Here is an 11378-nt window from a genome sequence, read left to right on the forward strand (position 1 = left end):
CACGTATCACTATGGAAGAGGGTTTTATTTGATGTCAAAATCTACTTTCAGCTTTACTTTTTTGCTCTCTGCTCTTAGCTTTCTCTAGTTTTTGGGATTCTCTATAATATTCTACAAATGGGAGGTGAACCGAGGAAACAAGAACCCCAAAAATGTGATGATTGGAAGGCTTGAAAGGATGTATGGAAGATTTTATAGAAAGGAAAGGTGACTAATTATTTAGAAAAATTGCATGGGTTTAAACTACATGTCACCATGACCTTTTTCAAAAATTGGACTAATGATAGGGTCTCTTTACATGGTGTCACTGTGAAATTAAAAGAGGATTTCATAGCTAAAATCATGATTTTACCCATGGAAGGTATCAAATTCACTAAGTAGACCAACATTTCAAATGAAGCATTCAAAAAATTTCCTAAGACGGATGCTAAGGAGAAAAATTTGGTGGGATGTGCTCTCCTATACCCATGAGTATTTCATCCTTGATGGTAGAAATAAAAGAGTCCATAAATTTCATTTTGTCTTCCTTGATCATTTCAGACATAAGGATAGACTTTCTTTTCCCTTCTATTTGCATTTCTCTTTTCTTCAAAGTCTACATGCCCATAGAAGGAAGGAGTCTCTAGTGCAGGAGCACCCTTTGATGACTCCCAGCTTATCAAATTTTGGTGTGATGAACTTCTTCTAAGAAGTATGTAGATAGATAAGAGTTTCTAACTCATTTGGTGTGTTTTGCTCTAGTTTAGGCTCTTGGTCTAGGTGATTGGCAATGTATTGTCATGTTGTAATTTTTTTTGCTTTCTAGGTGCATAGGGTGTTCCTAAAATATTGGAATGGTGTATTGGGGGAAGTTTGAATCCCAAGAGTTTATTGAGATGACCCAACAATGGTCTTGGTGATGGAATTACAAAAAGAAAAATAAAAGAAATAAAAATTGCTAAGTTGTTGGTCACTTATGTAAAAGTGTTGAGCAACTTGTATTAGAAAGAAAGCTAACTTGTGTAAGTGGCTAAAAATTTCCTAAATCAACCCATACACCATGGGATAGCCTGTTTAACATTGGAACAACCTAAACCAAGGTTTGGAAGTCATGTTTTTGCATTGCATTGAGTTGCTACAGCAAACTATGACTAGTTTTTAATACATTTTTACTGGTTTTCTAGTGATGTTTGGCAAAAAATCACATTTTTACTGTCATTTTTTTGCATGCTCTAGTTTTTATCTTGTATATTATCTAGTATCCATGCATTAGATTAGATATGTAAACACATTTTGGAAGGTTTTAGTAAATTCCTTTAAAAATAAGAGTTTGTTGTCCAGTTTTGAGTTGTCAACAATGAACGGGCTGTAGCTCTTGTTTCCACTGTGGGATTTCCATGGCCATTTGGATTCCAAGAATAAATACCCTAATGTGTAACATATTTCATGAAAGGGCCCAGAAAATGTGTGCAAGCATTTTTTTGACAAAGCCCTAGGCGAGCTAGGCAATGCCCGACTAAGAGCAAGTATCAAAGAATTTTCTCTCAAGAGAAAAAAATAAAGATTCAAGACTTTCCCTTTGGAGGGATTCAAGAGGTATAAAATAAGGTTCTTTTTTGTAGAGGAGAATTTTCTATGAGTTGAATAAGGTGTTTGAAAGTTGAGGACAACAGGCAGCCCTCAAAACGCTTCAAAACCCTCATTTTTACCATTATTGTTGTATGGCTTTTTGGTGGCCTAAAACCTCAAAAATATTTGAGTATGTAAAGTATGAAAAAAAATTTATTAAGGCTAGGTCTGATGAATCCTTAAGGGTAATAAGCTATTATCCCTATAAATCTGGGTGGAGGCCTAATTTGGGGCTCTTCTAGTAGCCTTTTTGTGAAGAAACCAAGAAATCGGGTATGAACCCATTGTTACCATCCATTCAAGCATACTAAAATTATTCCAACAGCACCTTAAAACTAATCAAAACCTTTTTTTTACTAGTTATTACCGTGGAACCTTAGTATACCTACATATGCATTTTGGAAGAATTGCACTCCTAGGAGGATAAGTGAGTCATGAGCAAGATTTGATCATTTTCACCTGGTGGGAAGGTTAGGGAAGGTTAGGGGATGTTCTAAGTTGCAATAAATCTTATATACCACATAGGTGTAGAGAAAACACCAACAATCTAGAGAAAACACCAAGATCCTATTGTTGGATGAGAAGCATAGAGTAGCTAGTCTATCCTAGCCTACCCCATCAGTCTCATCCTATATTGCATGAAGGACTAATTCTCCTCATTGAGGGTTATTGTAAAAACAATTCCATTGTCTCTACTCCTTATTTGGACAAACATAAGGGTCCTATCATTGGTTCCAACTCCAAAAAGAGTAAGAAGGATGAGAATGTTAAAGATAAATAGAGGAGGCCAAGACACAATACTTCGCATTTTCAAAAATAATCGGTGGAAGAGGACTCCGAGTCTAAGAATACTAACAATAAAGAGAATGAAACCCTTGAGGAAGAGTAAGGTATGGATGTTGGGTATTTTAGTTCCAATTTGGATGGTTATCTAGAGAGTAAAGAAAAAAGTGGGAAAGAGGACTTGGAAGAAAATAGTGAAGATAATTCTGATCAAGGTAAATCTGCTGATGAGGGTAATGAGATTGAGTTCATTGTCAAAAAAGAAGAGACAGAAAAGGCTATTGAAGACCTTGTTGTAGAGGAACAAATGGTCAAGACTCCTTCACCTACCAGAGAGATTGGGGAACAGGACAAGAATGAGGACCCTGCCACCACAAGGGTTGAGGAATAGATAGAAAGGGTGGTTTTAGCTCCTCTTGAGGTTGTAGAAAAGGATATAAGTGATTCTCTGTAGAGAGAAACTAAGATGTCCTTTTTGCATTCAGCTAAGCTCAAATCTGACTCCATGCTTCAAGTCGATTCATGGAAATACAATTAAATTATGGGTCTAAACAAGAAAATGGATACTATGCAACATAACTAGGAAACTAACTATGTCACAATTATCCAAATGGAGGTGCAAGTGGGTGAGATCCCAAACAACTGAAAGATTGTGAACAAAACCTACGGATGTTCATTATGGAAAGCGGGACTAAAATGGAACAGGTGACTTCAAGTATCTGTGTAGCTGCTGCTAGTCTTGGCAAATAGGCAAATGAGGAAATTATATCTCTAGGAGGTCCAAGCAAGCGGACTAGGAAGAGTACAAGGAAGATGGTTCTAGAGACTATTGTTTCTTTGGCCATTGATTCCATTTAGAACACTGCACAGATTGGAAAGGAGGTCACCAATATGATTAAAAAGCTACAATAGCAGCCTTTAATGGGTTCTATTTTCTATTTTTGTCTTGGTTAAGGTCTTATTTGCTGGTTGTGGTAATTGGTTTATGTTTGTGGTCCTATTTACTGGTTTATACTAGGTTCCAGGTCCTTGTAAAACCTAGGTACTTTTATTAGACTTATTTAGTGGTTTCAGGGCCCTGTAAAACTTGATTTTGATATTGTTTCTTCAATAGGTTTGAGGTCCTTGTAAAACTTGGTGGACCTTATTGATTCATCTATTTTGATGTTGTTATAGGGTTTTAGTGTCACTTCAAAACCTATTTTTATCGTAATCTAAAACATACTTGGATAATCTTTGTTCTATCCTTGCTTCCACATTTGGTCTTTCAGTTTTAGAGTCACTATGTGTATCTCTTTCAAGTAACTCAACATCTCTAACATGTGTCCTAACTTCATAATCAAAATGAGCATTTTCTTCATTTTTCAACTTGGCATCTAAATGCAACTCATCATTTACTAGTTGTGACTCGGTAGTTGCTGAAACCTGTTGCTAATTCCCAATTTGATTAGTAGCTTCTTCTTGAGTAAGCATTCCCTTGTAGAAGTATACAAATGATTTGTATTCCTCTGGTCTTTTGATGGGTTCGTCATCATAAACTTCTATTTATTCATCAAAACTTACATTTGCATTTTCCACAATTTTGTTAGTCTTAGTATTTAAACACTTATATGCTTTACTTCTTGTGGAATAACCAAGGAATATACCTTCATTACTTTTTGCATCAAATTTTCCATTTCTAGTATCCTTAAGAATATAGTATTTGCTACCAAATACTTTGAAATGTTTCACATTGGTGAGTGACCATACCATAATTCAAAAGGTGTTGCATTTGAACCTTTCTTAATTTGTACTCAATTTAGAGTGTAGACAACTGTACTTACAACTTCTCTCCAATACTTTAGAGTAACATTTTTCTCCATCATTAGTATTTTGGCACAGGCCATCACTGATCTATTTCTTCTCTCAGTAATTCCATTCTGTGGAGGGGTTCTTAGTGCTAAAGTTTGTCTCTTGATTCCTTTATCATTACAAAACATCTCAAATTCTTTTGATGCGAACTCTCCTCCTCTATCTGATCTTAGACACTTTAGACTCTTTCCTATTTCTTTCTCAACCCTAGCTAGATACCACTTAAACACTTGAAAGGCATCCAATTTTTACTTTAAAAACATGATAGTCATCATCCTAGAGTAATCATCAACAAACAATATTATATATTTGTCTACTTTCTAAATTTATACTTCTATTGAACCACATAAGTCAGTATGAAAAAACTCTAATACTTCGTTGGAAGTATAGGTTTTTCTTTTGAAGCTTGTCTTGGTCATCTTGATTAGCTGAGATTGTTTGCACATTGCATTTTTAGGCATTTTTAGTTTAGGCAAACCTCTAACTTTCTTCATACTGTTGATGCTAATTAGATTGTCAAAGTTGACATGACATAGCCTTTTATGCCATAGCTACAAATCATCAAATCTTACAATAAGACAAGTAGCATTCTCCATATTTAGGTAAAATAGATTACTTCTAGTTTGGTCTCCTTTTCCTATCATATTTCCATCAGTGTCATAGATCTTGGCAGTTTTATTTTTAAATTCTACTTTGCAACCTATATTGCTTAATTGTGACACACTCAGTAGATTGTAGTTCAAACCTTCAACATAATATGCATTATCACATGAAATCTTCTTTTTAAGCTTAATGGAACCTTTTTCCTTTTATTAGACATGGAGCATCATTTCCAAATCTAACACTATTTCAATCATACTGGGTTAAGGTAACAAACTTACTTTTGTCTCTTGTCATGTGATGTGAGCATCCATTATCTATGATCCATTTTTCATTCTTGTTCACACAAGTTACCAGTGTTGTTGCTTCATCTTCATCTAACTCATCCTTCATAGAAACATAGACTACCTCATCATCATGTTCATCTGAATCATTTTCTTCAACAATGTAGCACTTCTTTCCTTTGTCTTTGTAATCTTTACCATCATCCTCTCTACTATTTTTTACTTGTTGCCTTCTCTATAGTTTTTATTTTGTGTACATCTTGCTGCAATATGACCAACTTCATTGCAATTGAAACAAATGATAGGCAACTTACCTTTTCCTCTGTGAAATCTTCTAGCCAGTAGTGCTTCTAGTTGTTCAAAATCTTCTTCATCTGTATTGCTATCACTAGATGCATATTTTATCTTTCTTTTCTTCTTCTTTGGTTTCACAATAGCTTGGCCTTCAAAGAAGATTCAAGACTCTCAGGTTTGTAGTTATCAAAGTTGGATAACTCAAATGTAGTAAGTCTTCCTACTAATCCTTCAAGACTTAGTTTGTTTCCTAGTATGCACCTCAAATCTTGAATAGCTAAGACTCTAATAGCATAGATAGGTAGCAAGGTTCTTAAGACTTTTCTAAGAACAATTTCATTATGTAAATGACCAGTAGCACTTCTAATTGCACTTACAAATTTTATTTTGGAGGCATATTGAGTAATGTTCTCACCATCCTCCATTCTCATATTTTCAAACTTTCCTCTGAGGCTTTCTAACTTGGCTCTTTGGAAATTTTTATCTCCTCCATAGATAGTTGATATAGCTTCCCACATCTTGAATGTAGTGTCACATCCTTTGATGTCATCAAATTCTAAATAGTTGAGGGCAAAGGCAACTTCCAACATAGCTTGGTTGTGCTCCTTCTTTTTCTTCATATCTTCAGCAGTAGGCACACCAACTAGATCAAGATGTTCCACTGTGATTGAGGTCTATGCATGATCACCTATTGATCCAAGATGTAGCTTCATTAGACATTTCCATGTAGTGAAGTTGTCTTTGTTGAGCTTGGGAACTTCTATCTTAGACATCTTGATCTTTATGCTTCTAATACCTTCAAACTAAATCAATAGATGGCACTAATAACAATTATTAGAAATGCTTTTAAAATAACTATGGGGGGTGGGTGAATCAGTTATTCAAGGTCCATATGTCCCAATAAAACTTATTCACTAAGCATAGTGAGTCATTAAACAATTCATACATCCAAGCTAAACAATCTAACTAGAAAGTTACTGATAAATCAACATGTAGCAATAAGTCATGAAAGATCAACACATAACACGGTGATTTATGTGGAAACCCAATTTGGGAAAAACCACCAGTAACATGCTACTTCTTTCTCACTCTTCTGAAGTGATACCCTGTGAAAGGCCAACCCTGTTAAAGGTTACAACACACACTGTTAAGTGTGACCTGATTAAGGAATTTCAATCACCCTATTAGAAGTGAGCCTAGTTAAAGGACTTTAAACATTCAATTAGAATGCCATCCTATTAAATAATTTATATAATGGTTGTTAAACCAACCTAAGTCCATAGGATTTTCCCTAACTAATACAATTGTTAGAGAGTACCAATAAGGGCTTTTGATCTGATATGACTTACAACTTCACTTACAGATTTTAGATCTTAATTCAATTTACAGTTTTTCTTAGCTTTCAGTCTCTGTAGCTCTGACAATTTGTTCACTCTTCAAGCTTCTATCTCCATGAGTCTCCTTGCTTGTTGTGCTACTGCAGTCACTCTTGTGGTCACTTGACAAAGCGAAGTCACTATACTCTATTCTCCCTTAGGTCCTCTTGACCTTCTCTATTTTTTGCTCTTCTACACACTTCAACACATTCTCTTACCAACCACTTACTTTGCTTCATGATCATTAATTCATTAAGTAGAAATTTAGAATTATTTTCCCACTCTAATTTCTCTTTCTTAGATTAGGGTTTGAATGGATTAAATCAGATACAATGTATCTACCCTTTATCTTATTTCTTCTAGAAACTTCATGTAGAATCCACTTGTAATCACCTAAAAATAGTTAACCTCAAATTTTGTACCACCAACTCATCATCCTTATCTTCCACCTATTTCAGAAAATTCAAGATAACAAACTTATTAGCTCAAATTTGGAAAATCTTTGATTTTTAAAATAATGCAGCAACTTGGCACTTACTATGTTACTCAACACCAATTGTGAATTCACTCAGCATCAACTAAGTTTTATTGATGCTCGGCACCTATTACATTTTTTCTAGCTCGACACCTAAACTTGTTCGACACCAACTACTTCACTCGGCACACACTAGATTTTTCTTTTACTCAGCTCCTATTGATTTTTCTGCTTGGCATGAACTAACTTTGCTCGACACCCACTAATGAATTTAGTCAAAATTTGAAGATAGTTTTGTTTAACTTGTTATCCTAAAGTTTCTAAGTGTAGACAACGTTTATACCTTCAATTAGATTATCAATATATCATCTTATCATTGGCTTAACTGATCCTTGTACTTCATTACATTATCATAACTCAACCTTTCCTATAGGTGCTATTGTTACATCTTGTTGATTAAATATTCTTCATCAATCAACTAAGTGATAGTACTTGGATCTTATAAGAAATTATCATTCTAGAAAATAGTAGGTTTGAAATCAATGGAAAAATAATGATTGAAAACATTCTTCATCAACAATCTCCCTTTCTCAATAATGATCTTTTCAATCATATTTCAGCACCCACTTCATGCTTCATAGGGATGAAAGAAACAACATATAGTGTGGATGGAAATTTACTATGTAACTAACCAAAAAAAAAGAATACAAAAACACCAATTAGGGTAAAAAAATCCTCACTAAAAAGCACATCAAAATGTGGGAGAACATCACTTTGTACCATGCACCATGAATTCAAGAAAATGAACATTCTTAAATTCATGGTGTTTGGGCAATATACAAAGCATAATTATTTTTCCTCTGGAAAACCCAACTATGATAGGAATAAAAAAAACAACAAAATGAAAGAAAATATATGCAACAAACCAAAAACATAATACCAAAAAAGGACAAAACCAAAATCGAATGGGAACCAAAAAAACTCAAAAGAAAATGAGGTAAAAAGACTACCAACCTAATAACCGTCTTGATGATCATGTATGAACTTGTAAGGAAAAGACCACTACGCTTGGAATTTTTAACCACCAACAATGAACACCTATGAATGCCTCTAAAATTTAATTCTTTCCACTTCACAAGTTTCCAAAGACATAGATGAAACAAAATATCAAATTTTGTGCAACTCAAATTATCACGAGGTGGGAAAATGCCAACCTCAATCCCTTTAAATAACATAGACCATTAGTCATTGATTGGGTGTTAATTAGGGTACTCAAACTTAAATACACTTTTAAGTGTCCTAGGCATCTAGTTTTGAAAAAAAATTCCTCCTATGTTAAGAAACACTTAGAGGATTGCATCTCCAAAGACCTAGAGCCCAGACTTTACCTCACAATTTCAAGGGGAACCCCAAGATTCAAAATATTTAGGCTCGCATACCACTAGAAAAAGGAAAAAAAGGAAATGGAATCCCTAGACAAGGGGACAACAAACCCTATGATATGTGTAGACACCTAAAAACCTTTAGAAAATAAAGTATTTTTATTTTCTGAAAAAGTCCTGATGACATCATCATTTATTAATTAATTAATTATTTAATTAATTAATTAATTTTCATGCCATTAAATCCCTTTATCTTAATTAAAAATATTTAATTAAGGAATCCCTCCCAAAAATGTTTAAATCTTATTTAAACATTATTTCCTTATTTATTAATTATTTAATTAATAAATTGACCAAAAATCCTAAAATAAATAAAAAAAAATTTTTTTGCCCAAAACTTGGCCAATTTCCTTATGACCAATAACCTCTTCCAAAATCTTCTAATCCTTATTTAATTTCGATTAAAGGCTAATCCCATCATTTCCTACCCCTAATTCCAACTCAAAATATTTAATTAAGATTAAATATTAATCCTCATGTTTATTAAAAAAGTTTTAATAAATATCTCCTCAACCCAAACCCTTGAAATAAATAAAACTTTATTTATTTCCTAAACATCTAATTTATCCTCATCCTAAGAAGTTCTAGACTCTTCTAGAAAGTCTTCATCCTCATCCTAGGAAATTCTAGACTATTCTAGAAAGTCTTTATCCTCATCCAAAGTCTAGACTCTTCTAGAAGATGTCTTTAACCTAATCCTAATCCCCTCCTAACCTTGTCACATTCCCTAAAAATGGGTTAAGACTTACTAACCCAAGCCAAAGTTAACAAATATCCCCTCCTTCACCCACCCTCATTAAATGCCATCCACTTGCCTATCCCTAAGCTAATCCTAAACCATCCTAATCCATCGTCTAATCATTTGCACAAGCCTAAACAAGCTTAAAACCTTCTTAATCAAGTCCAAGTCGAAATTGCTCTCATCAACCTCAAAATATCTCAACCATAAAACTTTATGAAGTCCACTAGGTCATAAATGACTCTTACAAGCCCTTTTATTGCTCTTACAAGTCATTATGAGGGTCTTTATGAAGATTTTATCCCTTGAGCCTCCTTTGTTGACTCATCCTTCCCCTTTCCTCCATCCTCTCACCATGTGACATGTGTCACTCCTTGATTGGCTATAAGGAAGCACAATCCATGTGCTCTCCTCTCATGCAATCTGAGCCCTCCATAAGCTTTTTCCCATCCTTGCATCTTAGCCCTCAAACCCTCAAGCCTCTTGCCTATAAATTGGATCCTTCCCCTTTGCAAAATAACACAATCCATGAAGTAAAGTCATAATGCCATTTTGAGAAGCCATTTTACATCAAAACCATACACTCGCACCCAAATTCCAAACTCCATTTGAAGCCCTTTTTGAAGCATAAAGCTTGAGCATACATCCTATCTATTTAGACAAAGCTACTCAAAAAGAGAGCTTCTCATTGAGAGAGCCCATTAATAGCTCATATTCTCAATTGAGAGCTCATCTTAGTCTATCTTGAAGTTTATGAATTTTGTTTAGTTTGTAGAAGCTTTATTTAAATTTGGTTCCTATTAGCATACTAACATTGCTCATATACAATATGAAGTTCAAAGGACCAAACAAGGAATACTTGGCCCAACCAAGGACAATGAAAAAGTAGGAAGAGGGGATTGAACATTTTGTCCTGCAAAATGTAGGGATGGGCATGTAGGGCATACCAAGTTCATCATGGTTGAGTTAAATTGTGATTTCTAGTCTTTAACATACACCACCATGCTTATGCATTGATAAGTTTTTTGTTCTTGGTGTTACCGTTATATTGTTATGTCCTACGTGATACTAATGTGCGCATTATAGTTCAAGTGTGATATTTTGGCCATCATATGTGTGTTGGTTCTTTTCATTATTATTGGTTCAAAAAATATGTTTTCTTAGGTTTTTCCTTGGTCCAATAGATGAGGTATTTTAAATTTTACATATCTTTTATTGGTTGGATATTCCTTATTTATAAAAATAAAAAACCATGGATCATTTAGAATTTACTAAAATCCACATTTTTTATGAATAGTCCTTTTCTATTAATAAATAATATACTTAGTTACAATTCACAAAAAAGGGGCTAGGGGATACAAGATCACCCTGTGAAAGTTGACAAAGCTATAATCAAGATCAACAACTATTCATTAAAAAAAAATATAAGAAACAACCCTCAGGCTATCAATGCAGTGCTAGCTGAGGGGGGCAGTTCATCCTGATCATGAAATCCCCAATCATCCTTGGGGTTGGTAGGTGGGCTAGGAATAGTCCAGCCATTAGTAGTGTCATCGAGGGCCTAGTCTTCATCTTTGGTATTAGTATGCCGAGGTAAAATAGACAACTCTAGGAAAAAGGGCCATTTACTAGAAATAACACATCGAGCACTAGGAGGGAGAGCCACCAGACCTAGGGCCTAGCCTATGCCACCACCAAGCAGGGAAGCTAAGCAAAAATTCCAACCACCATTTCCACCACTAGGAGAGTGGAGGTGGGAAGCCTGTAAGCATGGCATGTACAAGCAACAACCAAAAGAGTTGCACCCCTGGTGGTGGCCCCTAAGTAGAGTTGTATCAACTGAAGCATTAGTAGGTACTATGGAAACCATATAGGGAGAATTACCCCAATGATTGAGTAGCTCCTGAAGGTGGGCCACCTCCAAAG

The sequence above is a fragment of the Cupressus sempervirens genome, chromosome 10 (assembly GCF_028749045.1).
Source record: "Cupressus sempervirens isolate cs-2001-9-10 chromosome 10, ASM2874904v1, whole genome shotgun sequence".
Lineage (NCBI taxonomy): Eukaryota > Viridiplantae > Streptophyta > Pinopsida > Cupressales > Cupressaceae > Cupressus > Cupressus sempervirens.